General features: G+C 35.0%; 1 protein-coding gene across 2 annotated transcripts in view; it reads left to right on the forward strand.

Annotated features, from left to right (window-relative positions):
* The window catches only part of LOC145240062 (protein inscuteable homolog), a 752521-nt gene that overhangs the window by 45482 nt on the left and 686291 nt on the right, over positions 1-20748 (forward strand). The window lies entirely within an intron of this gene.

The following is a 20748-nucleotide window of genomic DNA, read 5'->3' on the forward strand; positions in this document are numbered from 1 at the left end:
TATTTCACGACACTTCAGCCAACTCAACCTCTGGCTTTCATCATGTGGTTAACCGCGATGGGATAGGAATGCCGAGTCTCTTAACTGTATCTTCAGTAATTACTGCTTTCCATAGTTGTCGTCTCACCACTTTTTGGACAACTAATCCTCTGGCTGGTTTTGGGCAGGGTTGAAACTGCTATCTCCAGAAAATGCTCACCTGGGACCGTAGAGTCAATGCCTCTATCCATTGCGCCATGGGCCCCGAAGAGTAATCAACGGTGGATTTTTTGGTCTTATAAACCCAAGTTTTTCGTTCTTATCTGGTCTTTGTCGGGTCCGTACCGAATGGTATATTATTTTATTGGAATTCTTTGAGATGATTTGTATGCAGTAGAACCTCAGGATTGTGCTACTTGTTCGATTAGTCAGAGGTATTTACTTCGAGAGGGCACCAGTAATAAAAGTTCGTTGGAGCACATACTATCTAAGCACTTATAAAATAGGCACAGGGATGCAATATTGCGGTGATGGGACAGGGGTTGGAGCTTGGTTAACAGTGTGGAACATATTAGATGGGATTCTTTTTGTTGGATTCTATCAGAGCCAACCTAGTAGTTGATGAACCAACTCATATGGCAACACTCTCCGATACATGCTTACTCTCCACACTTTTTTTTTTTTTTTTTACACGGTGGTCACCACTTATCAAGGCCCGGAAGTCACTCGAGAAGTGAAAGCTTTTATTTCTTTCTCTTTGTTACCTTTAATTGGATATATATATATATATATATGCGTGCGTGCGTAACCTGGCTCTACACGAAATTTTGAATTAGATTAAATATATTTTATACTTTTAAAGAGATCGGTGCGTGAGCATCACTGATATGTATGTGCTTGAGAAAATCTCTGTTATATAAAATGTGTGAGTGCCCTATGGATTCTGAAACGGCTCGGCCGAGGTTTTTGAAATTTCACACGACGATACTTGACGTCTCTGGGAGTGTTCTTACGTGGGTTTTGTATTGGAGTGCGTCTAAGTATCGATAATCAATAAAAAAAAAATCTGAAGAAGCAAATCCAATTTTGATCAAATTTAACACTTTTATACAATCTAACATCACAAGTGCATTTGAGAAGTTTTATCACCGCACAAGCAGAAATGCATAGCCTATAAAATCAACTGTGATTTCTTTTATAAAATAGGAGCGCGTTCAAAATGAATGTTTCTTTTTAGGCCACAATTGAACCATGATACTTGACGTTTGCATTTTAACTTTAATTGAAACCATTATTTACCGATAATTTTATAAAATCAACGGTATATTCTCTACAGTGCAATGTAGACTTCAATGTATTGTGGACTAAGTCACTGCGAGGAGGGATGTGATCTTCCTCCCGGTACATTGCGGGGGCGGGGAGTCTCTAACGATTTCATTAAAAAATGGGCGATTTCACCGATTTTGATGACGATAAAAATATGGGAGGGTGGAACATTTGTTGATCCTAAATCTTTCCCGGGCAACGTCGGATCTCTGCTAAGCCTTAACTACTTGAATTTGAAAATTATCCACGGAATTGAAAACCCAGAAATTAATGTAAAGAAAAAAAAGAGACGCGAACAGGATTTGACCTTGTGCTTATGGAGCAAGCGTCATCCAACCGGCAGTCAATTTAAAATCAATTACGTATCGATAACTATTTACAAATGTACAAAAATCTACTTTCGATCAACCTTAGAATTTGGGTGACTAGTGGTTAAATGGACACCAACCAAACGTGGTCTCACTTCAGACACAGGTTCGAATTTCATTTTACTATTTATATTGTTTAAAACCCCTTGGTAATTAATTATATCCAGTTTTATTTAATAACGTTTGCAAACATGTCGTCCACCAAAAAAGGTGACGCTGTACAAAAGAAAACTGCATGTCAAGCCGTGACCTAAGTAAAAAGAAGACCGTTTCACTAAAGTCACGTGATCTGCTGACGTCGCACAATAAAGTACAGTGGACACGGTTAGTCGATATACTACTTTTACAACGATAGCCATTTTCTGTTTCATTTCTTTTAGAAATTGGCGAGGTATTTATAAAACTGGTCCAAAAGTGACTATATTATTTTCTTAAAGGTGAATTATTTTACATTTGGACAGGTGCAATTAAAAGAGTTTTTTTTTTTTTTTTGCCGGCAGAATATTGTAGTTAAGTTATATTTTGAAAAAGTGTATTTAACTTAAAAATGCACCAGTGTTAAAATATTTTTGAAATGAGATTTTTTTTTTCTTTTTCGAAAAAAATTACAGCTGACACTGTCTATTTTCTTGGAATATCATGACGTAGACACCAGGCAATGGTTCGAGTAGGTTAATATGCGTGATCACTAAATTGTTCCCATTGTTCCCGGATCCGCATATTCGTGGGTTTGGCTCTTAACTCTATCGCATCGAATGCCGGTATATCGAGCTAGCGTCAAAACGTCATTAAAACGAATGCTCGCTAAACGGTGTTGCCAATTTAGCGGGTTTCCGCTAGATCTGGAGATTTTGTTTGGAATGACAGGTAAATTTTGGATCTTGCGGCTAGCAATTTTTTGATCCCCACCCCCGATAAAAGGAGGGTGGACCTGTAAATTCACCCTCGTTCGTTCACACTTTTCTCGATCTTGGAATTTTTTAAATTTTGCGCAAACATTAAACATGATATGAGTAAAAAAGTAACAGAACGGATTTTCTGGGAAAACTCCGGTTGCCCCCTAGGAGTGCTTTTCGAGTTACAATGGCTAAAATTGACACTTTTGTGCTTATTGTTAAAATTTTGTTTGTCTATACTTCGTGATAACTCTTGGGTATGTCCCAGGGGCTCTTTTAGAGCTAATAAAAACACTCCATTTTTGGGACTATTTTACCATATTTGTCCAAAATTTTCTGTGTATGTCTATTTAGCAGTTTTGCATGGTGTTGAACTCAAATTTAAATATGTTAAGGTTTTTGAGCTAAATGGGGGCGGGGAATGATGGCCTTAGTCATTTCTTTTTTTGCATGGAGCAGAACTCAAATTTACATATGTTAAGACTTAAAACTGCACCGTTTGTTCATTTTCACCAGGATTTGACACCCCCTGGGGACTTTTGGGGTTAAATGGGAGAGGAGGAGTAAATGCTGAACTTGGTCATTTTTTTATTATGCTTCGTTCACTGTGCAATCACGGGGGAACCATGCATGCTTCACTTGCTTTCTCTAGAATCTGGAGATTTCATTTGCCAATAAGCTTTGAACTGAACGTACTTTAATTAAAATTTCCCTTTAAGTTTGCTCCCCTTTGTGCCAATTCTAATACAAGTTATACGCATAGAACATGACTTTAGCATACAGTAATACGGTAATACAGTATGGGTAACTATGCTGTCTTCCTATACATACGTTTCTTTTTGATCGTTGCTGTACAAAATTTAAATACGATATATATTATTATTACTACATTAATGAAATACATAACTGCAATCTTTTGCTTTGCTACTTGGCCTTCGGGCCAAGATCAAAGTGTAATTTATTACTTTTTAATCACTTTAGTCACAAAGACCCTGAACCCTTCCCCCTCCCCAATTTCTTCTAGGGCCTTGTGCCTAATTTTGTTGTTTGAAACTGTTTTTGTTTTTTTTACTTAATTGTATTTACAAAATTTTAAAAGCAATAAAATATATAAACAAGATCAAAGTGTAGTATCTGTTCCGGCAGATACTGCAAGCAAAGACCATATGTGAGGGCGACCCCACAGATAAGACCTTGGTCAATGTAGGGGCAACCCTTCATACCAATTGTCACTATCCAGCTCCCCTACTCCCCGGGGAGTTGGTCCCCATTTCCCCTTCACTCCTCACATTAAAAATCGGCCTTGTGCCCAATTTGCTCGGTGGGGGAGCAAATAAATACCATGTAGTATCTGTTCTTCAGATGCGGCACTTCCATTTCTCGTTCTTTCAGTGGAGGAGAAATCCTTCACGGCTGAGACAATTTTTATTTTTGTACCTTTTCTCCACGTTAAAAAACGACCCTGGTGTCTAACTCTGCCCCGTGGGGAGACATTGTAAATAGATACTATAGTGCGACCCGGATATGAGACCCTAATATAAGAGAAACGGATATAAGAGATTTTCTCTGGTCCCAAATTAGAGCCTGTGTTAATCGACAGTATGACCCGGATATAAGAGAGATGTACTGCCTGGAAAAGAAGTCTCTTATATCCCGGCTACACTGTACATTATTACTGTATTAACGAATGAGAATGTCTTTAGAAAGTTTTTGGGAAGCATTTAATACCGTATATAATTTCATACATAGAAATTTAAAAATTTCGTCCAATATTTGTTTTTTTTTCCGCTATTCGTGGGGGGGGGGGTAGATGTAAAGAACGCCCCCCCCCTGCGAATAGCGAGGAAACACTGTAGTCACATTTAAACCACCTCTGTGCAATTTCTTTTAGAATAGAAACAAAATGACCATCCTTGTAATAGTCGTCTATCGCTTAACCGTGGCCAATGTACAGGGTGTTTCAAAAGTCTTGGGAACATAACGATTTTTAATAACTCATAATGTTCCCAAGACTTTTGAAACGCCCTGTACTTTATTCTGTGACGTCATCAGGTCACGTGGCTTTAGTGAAACGGCCTCCTATTTACATAGGCCACGATGAAGCCGACACAGGTAAATACATCGAAAGTGAAGGACTTTCGCTGTTAAAAGTATTTAGCGCGGCCTGCAAAGAACTTTAGCTTACCATTTTTATCCTTCTACTAATTCTCAAGAGGCATTGTTCGAGTCTGGTTGCTTAGTTACCAGCATCACAGCATGCTGTACATTTGGAATGTACGCAGAAGTCGCCGTGTGTATATTGTTTAGCGGTGGGGAAGGAACAAAGGAAACCAAGTGTGGCGTAGGTGAGGGCGGTCGGAAGCCACAACTACCGTTGCTACCAATGTTTATTTCGAAGTACAGAGGAAGTCTTCGAGCCAAGAAATTAGAGATAGTCCCTAAAGAGGCGTTCTGTTCTGCGAGAAAAAGCCCTGGAAATGGCAAACGATCAAGGCAAACAATGGTTTAATGATGTCTACCAGACAGCGGGATAGGCAATTTCAGGAAGGCGTTGCCCATCTGCTGGGGGCGGGGGTGGGTTTAATTTGTGCAGTACGAAGGCGATATCAAGACCGACAAAAAAGATAAAACAACAAAGACAATAAAATAATCAATTTGACATTAAGTTTTTGAATTTTTGAGATGGGGAATAATTGTCCGTGGTTGGATTCTTTGGACTACTGCTCTCATCTTGACTGTTATTTTCATAATGTTTCGATCGCTGCAGTCTTCGACCTTCTTCAGTAGTATCTTGTCGAACTCTGGAATCTACACGGAATTATATTTATTTAATCCACGTGGGTACCATGTTCTCGTTCTGGCAGCCATAACATGGAACTAAAACGACAAAGGTTTCGGAGTTAGACAAAATACGCTTGAAAAAGGTCGGCGGTTATATGGTTAGAGGTGTGAAAAACAAAACAAAACCAAAATAAATAAAAAAACAAAACAAAACAAAAAAAAACCCCACTCAGAACGAGAATAGTACTCCGAATAATCCAAATATGAAAAATAACATTAAATTTACAAGAACTTTCTATTACTATATCTATTCTACATAAAGTTAGGTAATGCACATATATAGAAGTCACTTCTAAACTAATTAACCGATCATTATGAATTTTAGAACGAAGTTGGTAAATTTTATTTTTTTTTTTTTTGTGGAATTTTAATGAAGTATTCTACATCAATTGCTAAATATTCCCACATTTAAATTTCCGTAGAATATTTTAAAAAGTTTTTAGGCTATAATATAGATTCAAATATTTCAGATTTATATCAAATTTCCTCAGCTTAATCCCTAAATTTGAGACTTTTCTTAAATCATGTAATGGATTTCGATTAAAAATTGGGTGACTGTGGTCTAGCGGTTAACAACACGGATTGACGACCTGGGTGTTTCTAGTTCGAATCCAGTTCGTTCCACAAAAATCACTTTCATTTAAGATGTTAGCAACCTTCACATGATCCCTCCCGTAATCCCCGATGTCGTTCTAGAAAGAATTCTAATAAAAAAAATATCGTGGAAACCAATGCCAACAATAGAACCTTCGATGATAATGGTGATTAAATTTTGAATGAGTAATCTAGGTATAAGTGTTGTCTTTATCTTGATTTTAATCTTAAGGGAGTATAAAGTTGTGTTTAAAAAATAACTTTACACTTTATTGCATGTTCAGAATTTCGGAAGAATTCCTTTTCAATTTGTAAATAATTGTTATTTCACCGCAAAATTAAAACAAATGACAAATAATTTTCATTTAAGTTAAACTTTTAATAAATAAAACGCAAAAGTAAAATCCGTTTTTACTTAATTCAAATAAAAATGTCGAATTTTGACAAAATAATTTTAGTCATAAATTGCAAAGATGTGCATCTTAAAACCAACGAGTGAAAAAATGCAGGAAATGCAAAAAATAAAAATAAACCGGGCATAACCTTGCATCTTGCATGAAGATTCTTTTAAAGGTAAGCTGAAAAGCGAAAATAATTCTTTAGAAAGAATCAAATCCAAATTTAAATCCAATTCAATATGATTAGTCCGGTTGGAGAATTTTCAACGCAACTGAAATTATGCATTTTTTTTTTTTCTTTTTTTTTTTTTTCGGATAGTGCAGTTCAAAAATAGGTTGATCCCCAGTTGAGTGGATTCGAGAAATTAAGCCAAGAATGAGATGACATGCTGATTTTCTGTTCATCTTCCTCATAAGATGGCAGTAAAACAAAATTCACTTAAGGGCCAGATTTAGTCCACTGGCTGGAGGTTGCCGATTCCTGCTCTAGACCCTTTAATTTAAGTATAATACGAAACTTCTGATTGCTTGTTTTCGCATAGAATATTTTAAGAGGCGAAAGGGTGCATTCATAATACGGGAATAAGGAGTGTAATAATAGTGCCAGTAGGAACATACAGAAGAATAGTGAATAAAGGACATAAATAAAGAAGAAAATGGCGTGGGTTAGGGATTTAATATCTCGACAATCAAAAAAAAAAAAAAAAAAGTAGTGGAAGGGCAGTAAAATTTAAAAAGTTTTATCATTTAAATGAAACGCCATGTATGAATGTGATTAAGCTTCGAATGTAAGCAGATCCTGTGTACAAAGTTTACCGTCTTCAATTCGGTCCTGTTTCAATTTTGAGATGCTGCCCTCCACCGACAGTTTCGTTGTATTTACATCTCTTCAGTGTAGCTAGACGAACAGAACTTCACCAAGAGAGTGAAATCAGTCTCTTTTCGACAGTCAGAGCTATTCAGTACGCTGTTGGTACAAACATGGAATGGGAATTTCATACTGTTTAAATAAACACTATCAGGTGTCGAAGAGTGCTCTATTCGTTTGGTACGTAGGGATTTGCATTATCTCTACGTGGAAGTGGCGTTTTCACTTACCATAGTACTCGATCCACAAAGAGTTGTCTGTATTAATATATCGCTCTTGCCTATCTTCAACTTTTGCACAACACAACCATCAGCGTTTTCATAATTTCGAATGTACTGTTCTATCACTCGTGTATTAAATAGTTCATATCTGCCGATAACACGTCTCTTTTCCATGAAGTCTTATTCTTCTGTATTGACTTTATATTCGTCATCATCGATGTCGTTAACCCCCTTTTTTCCCTTTTAATTTGCCTATACATCTGTATTTATTTGTCGCTCTAATAATGACTTCTCGTGTCTCGCTACTATTCCTGAATCTCTCCGCATCTCCCCTTTTGATCTCTCCGCGTCTCCCCTTTTGATCTCTCCGCGTCTCTCCTTTTGATCTCTCCGCGTCTCTCCTTTTGATCTCTCCGCGTCTCTCCTTTTGATCTCTCCGCGTCTCTCCTTTTGATCTCTCCGCGTCTCTCCTTTTGATCTCTCCGCGTCTCTCCTTTTGATCTCTCCGCGTCTCTCCTTTTGATCTCTCCGCGTCTCTCCTTTTGATCTCTCCGCGTCTCTCCTTTTGATCTCTCCGCGTCTCTCCTTTTGATCTCTCCGCGTCTCTCCTTTTGATCTCTCCGCGTCTCTCCTTTTGATCTCTCCGCGTCTCTCCTTTTGATCTCTCCGCGTCTCTCCTTTTGATCTCTCCGCGTCTCTCCTTTTGATCTCTCCGCGTCTCTCCTTTTGATCTCTCCTTTTGATCTCTCCGCGTCTCCCTCTCCGCGTCTCCCTCTCCGCGTCTCCCTCTCCGCGTCTCCCTCTCCGCGTCTCCCTCTCCGCGTCTCCCTCTCCGCGTCTCTCCTTTTGATCTCTCCGCGTCTCTCCTTTTGATCTCTCTGCGTCTCTCCTTTTGATCTCTCTGCGTCTCTCCTTTTGATCTCTCTGCGTCTCTCCTTTTGATCTCTCTGCGTCTCTCCTTTTGATCTCTCCGCGTCTCTCCTTTTGATCTCTCCGCGTCTCTCCTTTTGATCTCTCCGCGTCTCTCCTTTTGATCTCTCCGCGTCTCTCCTTTTGATCTCTCTCCGCGTCTCTCCTTTTGATCTCTCTCCGCGTCTCTCCTTTTGATCTCTCTCCGCGTCTCTCCTTTTGATCTCTCTCCGCGTCTCTCCTTTTGATCTCTCTCCGCGTCTCTCCTTTTGATCTCTCTCCGCGTCTCTCCTTTTGATCTCTCTCCGCGTCTCTCCTTTTGATCTCTCTCCGTGTCTCTCCTTTTGATCTCTCTCCGCGTCTCTCCTTTTGATCTCTCTCCGCGTCTCTCCTTTTGATCTCTCTCCGCGTCTCCCTCGTCTATCTCTCCGCGTCTCCCTCGTCTATCTCTCCGCGTCTCCCTCGTCTATCTCTCCGCGTCTCCCTCGTCTCTCTCTCCGCGTCTCCCTCGTCTCTCTCTCCGCGTCTCCCTCGTCTCTCTCTCCGCGTCTCCCTCGTCTCTCTCTCCGCGTCTCCCTCGTCTCTCTCTCCGCGTCTCCCTCGTCTCTCTCTCCGCGTCTCCCTCGTCTCTCTCTCCGCGTCTCTCTCTTCCGCCATTTTCGCGTCTCTTTCAATTTCTTTCTTCTTTCTATCCACCTTTCTCGCTGTAAACGTTTAATTCGTTTTTTATTTCTCTCTTTGTCAATAAAGTTCCTATTTTGAAAATTCTCGTGACGCGGTTCGTATTTATGACGCAATAAAACCGGTTTCTAACATTTTTCATAGTTATGACTTCATATCTTCTACGAAATTTATACGCTCAATCTGTATAAAATTTATACGCTCAATCTGTATAAAATTTATACGCTCAATCTGGTCCTATAAGATCTCAAAAGAACGAATCTATTATACATTTTCCTCTGCATCGTTTCTTTTATTGAGTAAACCAGAAACATAATCTATAAATTATTAGCGATAAACTACAATCTCTATAAATCTAACAAGCGTGACGTAATTCACACTCTCGCTCTCTCTCTCTTTATTATGTATAGCATTTGTTATAATATGTGTCCTTTACCTAAACTAGCGAGACCCGTGGAAATTCCACAGTGGCATCTTTTATATATAACTTGCTAGAGGTACCCGGCGTTGCCTGGGTGTTTGGGGGTGTGTGGTGTGCTAACGGAAATGCGTTTGAATTTATTTAATTACTTAAATTAGCAGGTGCACGTTTTAATGAGTTAATGAGGTCAACTTTTGACTGCGGGGTAGCATTTCATTTAGTGCGGGAACGCTTTTTTTTTCCACATTATTATAGGAAAAGGCCTAACCCACATGCGGTGAGCGACAAATGTTGAATATTTATCTTCCCGACGTCGAGCAAATTAAATAGACAGGCGAGCTCCGTTGTTAATTCTGAGATATTACGATTTACATGTGATATAAAAAGTTTTAAAAAGTTGTTAGGCGACCGACCGCTTCTCTGAAAAAAGCCTTTTGTAGACATACAGAAAAAGCGAACACACATACATTTTCGCTTTCATATAGATATATTGCTGCTGGGCGTTCTGTGGACGTTCAGTGTAAATGGAGACGCGGCTATATTATTGCAGTTCTTTTAGTAAAAACTGCAAAAGTATTTATCTAATTGATTAATGTTAACGTCAGAATATATCTGGTTATTACGGTTTATCTCCAATATCCTTATGCACGTCTGTGACATATTTCCATTATATGAATGTACAGCGTGAATGGAAACCCCTCTATAGCATTATACTGTGTGGAGTCAGAACAGATACTACACTTAGATCTTAGCCAGAAAACCAAGAAGGTATATTTTAGTTTCACGTATGGCCATAAGTAGCATTATTAAAAAAAAAAAAAAAAAAAATCCAACATTGCGTCTTCGATGATCGGGAGATCCTATTTATTAAAAAGGAAGATAGGTGATAACGTACTACGAACATTAAATTAGCATATCTATATACTAATTTAATGTTCGTAGTATATTATCACTAGGGATAGGACAACAGCATATTCTTTTCAGTGTTTGACTCTCGAATGTGTATCCATTGATATCTTATATGCTTTTATATAGTGATGTGGTTCTCGGTTGATTAACTGTGTCTAACTTGTCGAATATATACTCGAGAGTCAAAATAATGCAAAGAATATGCTGTTGTCATAGCCCTACTTATAACCTATCCTCATTTTTAATAAATAGGATCTCCTGATCGAATAATTTATAATCTGGAAACCATGACACACGTACGTTAAAGGTACTACGCTATTAATATATAGATATTTGGTTAACGCATATTTTTTTATTTTTATTGTCAGATATATATCCATTGGTATCTTATGTTTTATGTAGAGTGATGTGATTCTCGATTATGTCTAACTGTATAAGATAATTACTCGAGAATCAAAACAATGAAAGGAATATGCTGTTGTCATAGCCCTAATTATTATATTGGATCCAATATATAGTAATGATTAAAAAAAAAAGCAAACAAAAAAACTCGTGCGCCACCAACAAGAATCGAAACCAAAATGGTTAGCTTACGATTTACTTTTTCCTTTGACGTTAATGTCTGGCCTATTAAGACATGTTTGCTGCAAGGCTAAAAATTAAAACATGAACTAATAGCTATTACGTTACGCATGCATATTCGTAATGCCGTCGTTCGACCTTTACCTGGCAAATTTTTGCATTGATGAGGTTTATATAGATTGCCAAACGATGTCAATCTGCTGTGCGTGTCTGTGTTCGTTAATGTTTTGGTGTTGTGGAAGGTCATGTTGGTGATGTTCCCGACGTATGACCAAACAATATAGTCCAGCGGGTTCAGGTCGGGGGAGGAGGGACCAGTAAGAGAAGGGTACAAAGTCGTAGCACTCCTTCTGAAGCCAAACCTGGGGTTCTTTGGACTTGGGGCCAGCGCAGAGCTGTGCTGCCACTCTCAGGGTATGCCAGTGACCACTTGATTTTACCAATGGATCACGACACTCTTCAGCACATCCAGGTACACTTTGGTGTTGACTTTCAAGCTGACTTCGAAGATGTGAGGTGGCATGATGTGGCCCTCTCTTGAAACCACACCAAAGACCATAACCGTAGCTGGAAACTGTTTTCATCACCCTGGACACATCCCTGTTATTTGTGGCCATCCAGCGATGCATTTTGAGGGTGTTGGCAATAGTCCTGTTGTCATAACTTGGATTGGGAGAGAGCATGAGTTGTACAGTGGCGCATCTCCAATCTGGCTCGTTTAACATTGTGTCACTTTCAGACATGATAGAAGGCTCCTATCACTCTTGGAATTCATACACAACTGGTCAACTAGTAAATGGTCTGCAAAAGTATATAAAAAAAATGAAAACCCATTTTCATCAAACGGAAATGGAATCATGTCTTTCTTAGGGCGGTAATTTTATCGTTCCACCCTATACAGAATAGTTACAAAATGCCCTCTCCTCCCAATGTTAAGAATGGGTTTCTAAATAACGTTATTTCAACAAGATCTTTATTTTGCACAAGTACCTCTAGTTTCATATCTGAATATTGTGCTGACCAGAAGGAACGAGCGATTTATGTGGCCCTGGTCGTATGCTCTCGCACCCATCTGCGTTCCTTAAAAGACGGTTGATAAAATACGTGTGATTATAGTTATTACGTAAACTATGTCGTAAAGAGAACATCCGAAGTGTGCAAGAGATTTTAGGTCAAGCATAAAATTGAAAGAAATAAGTTTTCGTTCCTTTTTAAAGTGTGTCTCGTTGATAGATTGTGTTTAATAATTAATCTCTAGGTAAGCCAAACTTGCATAACAAGTTTGGGCATGCAGGCATTGTTCGTTTCGTTGACCGAGCGAATTGGGTCGACATTTAGGTCATAAAAATTAAAACGTAAATGTTTATACTGATATCAATTTTACTGGAGTAGAAGCATCGGTATGATGCGAAAGGTTTGTATTACAATCTACAATAAGCTTTTGGTCAAGATCAAAGTGTAGTATCTGTTCTTCAGATGCTGCAAGCTATGACTAGCTAGGACTAGCTATGACTAGCAAAGACCAGATGTGGGGGCAACCCCACATGCCTGACCTTTAACCAGCTCCCATTTCCCACCTCTCGGGAGCTGGTCCCCTTTTTCCCTTCCCCCTCCCTTCACTCCTCACATTAAAAATCGGCCTTGTGCCTAATTTGCTCGGTGGGGGAGCAAATAAATACCATCTGTTCTTCAGATGCTGCACTTCTATTTTTTGTTCTCTTTCAGTGGAGGAGAAATCCTTCACGACTGAGACAATTTTTATTTTTGTACCTTTTTCTCCACGTTAAAAAACGACCCTGGTGTCTAACTCTGTCCCGTGGGGAGGCATAGTAAATAGGTACAATCTAGAGGTACGAAAATGTTTTTATATATATATATATAAAACATTATTAAATTGGAATTCATAATAGAGATGAGTATTATTTATTAATCTATTTATTGCGGACTATTATCTTCGACATTTTTAGTTGTTGTTTCACGACATTCCGACCAATTATTCCTCTGGCGTTTGTCAAGTGGTAACCGTGACGGATAGGAACACCAAATTTTCTAACTTCATCCTCAGCACTTACTGCTATCGTCATAATTGTTTGCCAAAAACGTGGTGAGTTGACAACAACTATGACGATGGCAGTAATTGCTGAGGATTCAGTGAGGAAATTCGGAGTTTCTATTCCGTCACGGTTACCACCTGACGAAGGCCAGAGGAATAATTGGTCGAAACGTTGTGAAACAACAACTAAGAAAGATGAGGATAATGGTCCGCAATAAAGTAAACAAATATATAATAAATAAATGTTACCAAAGGCAAGATAAATTACTTTTCTACCTAAGTGAATAACTTTTTAGTGTTTTTATTTAATGTAAAATGTTTCACTTCGAAAAGCAAGTAATATTGAGCGCTACATGAGAACAAGAAAAAGAGTCTCTACCAAACTCCTTTCTAAATATTTAGTCTGCAGAAGTGAAATTTTGTATGTAAGGGATTTGGATTTGTAAAACTTGATTTGGTTTTTAGCCTGTGAAAATTGCTGCTAATATTTCTAAATTGAAAACAAAACAGTTGACCATGGCAGAGTAAGTCGAATAAAATATTACGCCTGCTGTTACTTTTGCACATACGCAAAAATAAACATTCACAGGTCAAAGTCGCTTAATGTTTATACGTGAGTGTTCTTGGCTTTTCAGTATAAAAAAGCGAAACTAAAAAACAAAAACAAAAAAACTTAGCGTTATGTCAGACAATCGCTATTTTGGGCTCCCCCCCAACAAGTTGGGAAGAGAAAAAAAAACTGCCTCGCAGAAATAGTAAACTGCGGAATAGCATGATGTTTAACCTCAATTTGAACTCATTCACTTTTTAATCGTTAAATTTAACATCTTTCATTGCTTCCGTCGCCGTAGCGCAGGTGTATGTCCTCAGTCTATTGGCCTCGAGGCTCCGGGTTCGAGCCTACCTGCCCTCCCATTTTTTTTTGTTAATCTTTTGCACCTACAAAAGATGTTTTTTTTTTCATTTTTACAATCAGTTTAAAAAATTTTTTTTTTTAACATCGTTATTTGATATTCAAATAGGATTAAGTTTCCATTTTGTTCTGCTTTACCTCACCTCCAACACACGCCTCCAAACACCCAGGCAACGCCAGGCAATCCCGCTAGTTATATATAAAATTATTCTATAAAAGTCACTGTGTGTTTGTGTGTGTGTTCTTCATAAGCCCGGCCGTTTTGGAAGATATCTTTTGCAAATTTCACACAAAGCTAATATGTTTGGCAGTGCTCTTAGGTCGGTTTTGTGCAGAAATTCATCCGATGAATATCGAAAATTGAAAAAATCCGATCTTAAAAATATTCTTCTCTCATAAAAATAATTTTATGAGGGAATATTTTACATTACACCGGTTGAGGGGAAATAATAAAATCTCAGCAAATCATTTATTCTTAAAAAAACAAAACAAAACAAAACACACACACACACACACACACACACACACACACAAACAGGTTTATTGTCATCTGGAGATATCACACTGGTAGAACATTCGACTACAGATCGAATGATCCCCGGTACAAACCCGGATGTACCTAATTTTATTTTAACTTTTTCTTATGAGTTCGATTTAAGATAAAAGGTTTCATTTAAAATCGCCGCAAATTATTTCTTCGTTTACATATTTTTAAACTGCATATACATCAGAAGTGACTTTTCCAGGGCATTCATCGTCAAACCCAAAATCAGTTGACGTGATATTAACACAGACGGAATTGAATGAACGACGTTGTTGTTATTATTATTATTACTATTATTATTTAATAATATAATAATAATAATAATAATAATAATAGTAATTTATTTATTTATTTTATTTATATTTTTTTTTTACAAAGTAGTCCACCGGATAAATTATTTATCGTAATATAATAATCAATAGAGGATTGTATTCTAGCATAATGCATACGCAATCTGCTTAAATGAAAATATCGTGTTTAAGCGTATTGTACGACCGGACAACGCCGAGCGTCAGTCCAACTAGTATTAAAAAAAAAAAACAACAGTAGGTTCTGTACAGTGCAATGCAGACTACAATGTATTATGGACAAAGTCATTGAGAGGGGAGGCATGTGAAGCTTCATCCCGATGCACCGCGGTAAGTTCCAGACCAAAGCAGGCAATTGATCGAGTTGATATAAAAATGGGCGATTAAACTGATGACGATAAAAGTATTGGAAGTATGGAAAATTCGCTAATCATCAATCATTCCCGGACAACGTCGGGTATCTCTGATTCTTCATAAGTTCAATTACATTGGCGCATTATTACGTAGAAGTGATCCAGAGATTTTATTAATATCGAGACGCACAAATGCATGTTTTCCCTTTCGTGGAGGGAGCCTCTCGGAAGAAGGTTGGGAACCACAGTCTTAGTAAGTTAACTTCTAGGTGTATATCTTTAAATTCTTGTTTCTCGTAGACTCGAGTTTTGTTTATTGTTTTCTCGCCATTAAATCGGTCACATATCCTGCCTGAACTTGTAATCTACCCCTAATTTTTTTTTTTTTTTTAAAGCTTAGGGTGGCGAAAGAAAGAAATGAAAGGAATCTCTACCGCCACCCTCGCCCCCCCCTCCGCTCCCCCACATCTCTATCCCCCCACCTTACCACTTCCTCCTCCGTACTCTGCATTTTTGACCCGTTTGTGTTGTTCATTTCCCTGACAATAGATATACAGACTTCCTTTCCTTTGCTTTCGTACAAATTTGTAAATAACGGACGTAAAAGTAAGCGACACTCAGTTTTTTGATGGCGCTGTCAGTGGTTGGTGTTCTCCCTCTGAGGTCCATTTATTTACCCCCCCCCCCGGACAAAGGAGGGATTAGACCTAGTAAGTCACTCTCATTCGTTCGTTCGCACTTTTCTCAATAACCACGCCTTGGAATTATTTTTTTAAATTTTGCACAAACATTAATCATGGCGAAAGTAAATTTTTGCCAGAACAGATTTTCCGGGATAAATCTGATTGCTCCCCCCCCCCTCACCAAGGGCCAATATAGGGGTAAAATTGCTCCAAAATCGTTCGTCTGTTTTTGTTTTTTTTTCGAACTTTCTCAATAACCATTCCTTGATTTTAAATTTTGCACAAACATTAGTCATGGTAAAACTGAGGGGGCACCAAACTAAATTCTTGTCCTGGAATCCAGTAAAACCAAGAGACCAAAACGAAAGATATACTACAACGTATAAAAATGGTTAATTGGGGAGAAGAAAATTATGTTCTCAATTTCTTTATTAACTCAGTGTTTAAGAGATAAAGAACTTAAATGGAACATTCGAATATCTATGCATCTCATATAGAGTTCAAGTGTTAGACCCAGGTAGTGGGCCCCTTGATTTCTGAGAACTTCGACTGATCTAAAATAAAACAAAAAAAAAAAAAAAGAAGAAACGTGCGAAATGTAACTATTTCAGTTAATTAAATAATTGGGTAAGGGAACTTTAGTCTAACCAGATTCAATTTTCTCAAAAAAAAAAAAAAAAAAAAAAAAAAATTAAACCGCGTAGAACACCACCGAGAGAGTAGGCCGGTTAACACGACAGCTTAACGTCACTTCCTGATCAACTTGTATTTATAGAAAGTTTCCGGTATTCAACCATGTAGTCACGCTAACAGACATAAAAAAAAATATGGCTAGCTACCGATTGTGTTACGACTGTCCATGTATGTTCTAAAGAGAAAGAACAATTCTCCATTTGGATAATAATTATTATAATTGCACATTTGGAGAATTTTAATCTAACACGTACGTGAACTCGTTTTTGAACTTTTATTTCTCTCGAAGAAAGTCGAATATTTTTTTTTTTTTTTACTGCAAAACAATTTTTATATAATATTTGTCAGTCCGTTCTTTTAATAATAAATAAAACTTCTCACTGAGTATTACCAAATATTTTAAAGTTAGTATTTTTCACGACAGTTTTTTTTTTACGCTCGGTGAATTTTCAATATTTTAGCACCGGGCGTAATTTATTTCCTTGAAATATATTTAAAACTTTAAACACTTTAATATTTTACATTAAATAAAAACACTAAAATTTTATCCAGTTTAAAGTTTGTTTTTTTATAACATTTTAACTGTAAATAAATAATTTACATGACGGGCTTGTATTACTGTAGACATAGATTCGAAAAAGTTGTCAGATAAACAAACATATAACAAATAAATGTTACCAAAGGCAAGATAAGTTACTTTTCTACAAAACTGGATAAATTTTTAGTGTTTTTATTTAATGTAAAGTGTTTATTTGGCTCGAAAAACATACAGTGTTTACCGATGTATTTGAAAAATGCAAATGACGGCATGCTTGCTTTTGCACACATTAAGTTTGGGGCAATGAGTTTAAACAAAAAAATTATACAAAATACTGTTAGAAACTCACTCAATATATGTTACCGTGACATAGGCGGACATATATTCGGTGGGTTTCTAACAGTATTTTGTATAATTGTTTATTTGAACTCGTTTTCCCAAACTTACCGAGTTCAATAGCGAGCATGCCGACATTTTTCTTTTTAAAATATATCGATAAACGTTGTATGATTTTCGAAGCGATTACACATTTTAAAGTGAGTAAAACTACTAAATACCTTTCCCAGGTAGGTAGAAGAGTAACTTATCTTGCCTTTGATAACATTTATTTGTTATATATATATATATATATATATATATATATATAAGTATATATATATTTTTTTTTGACAACTTTTTCGAATCTGTTTTCGCAAAAGGAATACATAAATTTTTGATTTAATATATTTTCATTCGTCTTTATCAAGTTATTTTTTTTTAATATCCAAAAAAAGAAAACATTGAATGAAAAGAAAAAATTGTCTTCAGCCTCCAATATTTACTTGACAATATTTACTTAACATAAGCTTCCACTAAAAAACAAAAACAAAAACAAAAAACAATCAACGTGGTTAAAAAAAAAAAGGTTTTACACTTTGGACTTTAAGGTAAATTTAAAAAAACAACACTTTTTTTTTAAAATTATATTTTATTTATTGATCTTTTATCTTCAATTTGTGATATAGAAAACTTTGGTACGTAAATTAATTATTTTAAATTTAAGAGATTTCAAAATGGGGTTGGGTGAATTAAAAAAAAAAAAAAAGTTTGTCTAAAATATTATATTCAGTTTATTGGAAAAGAGCATAAAATTTCACATTCACCATGAAAATATCGTAAAAATTGAACTAATAGAAAAATTTGATTTTTAAAGTTTAAAAATTGAAAAATATTTAATTCGTAAAATTCAATTGATTTAATTACGTAAAAAAATGGCTGCATGAAGGCGCGCCGGCACTTTGTAAACACTGCTTTTTAAAAAGCAAAAAAAAAAAAAAAATATTTCTATTATTTTTTAAACAACTTTAATAGTTTATTTTTGAAGTATATTCCATAAAGAAAATAAACAACCCACTTTAAAAAGAGAAATTACGAGTTTTTTTTATATTTTATTCAGTTTTGTGTTAGGAGTGTCAACCCCCCAAAATTCTGATACACCTAGTGTACAGTAATACAAACCCAAAATTTAATTTAACTTGGAAATAATATTTAATATTTGGTGTGAGCATAGACAAATGTTTTACAACCCCTAACAAAAAATAAAAAGGTTGTCAAACATTAAGGTGGAGGCGATTTAGAAAGTTCAATAAATGACTTTTATTTAACAATAGAAATAAACAATTACAAAAAATTTACTCTTTTATATAGAAATAAAGATGTAAATTAAAACATTAAATAAGAATAAACATTAAAGGATGATAAGTAAATAATTATATAATATAAATATATAATTATATAATATAAATATATAATTATATAATAAAAATATATAATTATATAATATAAATATATAATTATATAATAAAAATATATAATTATATAATAAAAATATCTGATTATATAATAAAAATATATGATTATATAATATAAATATCTGTTTATATAATAAAAATATCTGATTATATAATAAAAATATCTAATTATATAATAAAAATATCTAATTATATAATAAAAATACATAATTATATAATAAAAATATCTAAATATATAATTATATAATAAAAATACATAATTATATAATAAAAATAAATATAGAAATAAACCAATGGTAAATGTTACCTTATGCTACAACAGAATACCAACTGGGGGCTTATCTTTTGTCTTGTCAACCTTTATATTTTTAAAAATAAAACAAGCAAAGTCAAATTTACGATTCTCTTATATTTTTAAGTTGAACTGTTTGTTTGAAGTGAGATTAATGCTGTCAAAAAATTTGATAAAAACGTCATAGAATTTTTAATAACATAGGCACTGTCTGTCTGTTTCAAAACTTCGAGGACCATGATTAGTTATCTGTTTGCACTGTTGCGAAACTTTAGGGGGTGCGGGGTAACATTTGTGAGCAAAGTTTATTTATGTATAAAACAGCCTAACTACGTCAAGTCCATGAAAAAGTTGATGAATACTTAACCCTTAGAGAAAAAAGATTTTACAGTGCTTTCATTACGAGTAAAGCATGTTAAAAATCAGTTGTTTTTTTCCAACTGGTGACTGGGGGGGGGCTTATCTTTTGTCTTGTCAACCTTTATATTTTTAAAAATAAAACAAGCAAAGTCAAATTATTTAAACAATAAAATGTTTTAGAGTAATGCGGTAAGTGAATTTTTTTTTTTTTTTTTTTTTTTTTTAGAAATTTACATTTCATGAAAATATTTTTTTCTTAGAAATTTACATTTCATGAAAATAATTTTTTTTTAGAAATTTACATTTCATGAAAATATTTTTTTTTAGAAATTTACATTTCATGAAAATATTTTTTTTTTAGAAATTTACATTTCATGAAAATATTTTTTTTTAGAAATTTACATTTCATGAAAATATTTTTTTTTAGAAATTTACATTTCATGAAAATATTTTTTTTTTTAGAAATTTACATTTCATGAAAATATTTTTTTTTTAGAAATTTACATTTCATGAAAATATTTTTTTTTTAGAAATTTACATTTCATGAAAATATTCTGCGAATGAAGCAATTAAATATTTCTTTGCACAACAAAAAACAAAATGTGAAAAATTTATTAAAAAAGGAAAAAAGTCTAACTTTTTTTTTTTTTTTTAAATCCTTTGAACCCTAACTTTGCAAACTAACTAGTCACTCAGAGCCATTCAACTAAAGGACTGTACGGGCTTAGTCGACATTCACCGATGCCTGGTATCACAGTCGTGATGTGAGCATACGCAAATGTTTCCCAACCCCTAACAAAAATCAAAATCAAAAGGTTGTCAGAAACAGCATTAAGGCGGAGGCGATTTTGAAAGTTCAATAAATTACTCGTTTAACAATAGAAATAAACAATTACCAAAAATTTTCTTTTTTATATAGAAATAAGTAAATTAAGACATTAAATAAGAATAAACGTTAAAGGACAAGTATATAATTATATAATAAAAATGTATAATTATATAATAAAAATGTATAATTATATAATAAAAATAAATAACTACATAATAAAAATAAATAACTACATAATAAAAATAACTACATAATAAAAATAAATAACTACATAATAAAAATAAATAACTACATAATAAAAATAAATAACTATATAATAAAAATAAATAACTATATGATAAAAATAAATAACTACATAATAAAAATAAATAACTACATAATAAAAATGTATAATTACAT

This window comes from Euprymna scolopes, chromosome 19 (genome assembly GCF_053919585.1).
Source record: "Euprymna scolopes isolate OS-2025 chromosome 19, ASM5391958v1, whole genome shotgun sequence".
Taxonomy (NCBI): Eukaryota; Metazoa; Mollusca; class Cephalopoda; order Sepiida; family Sepiolidae; genus Euprymna; species Euprymna scolopes.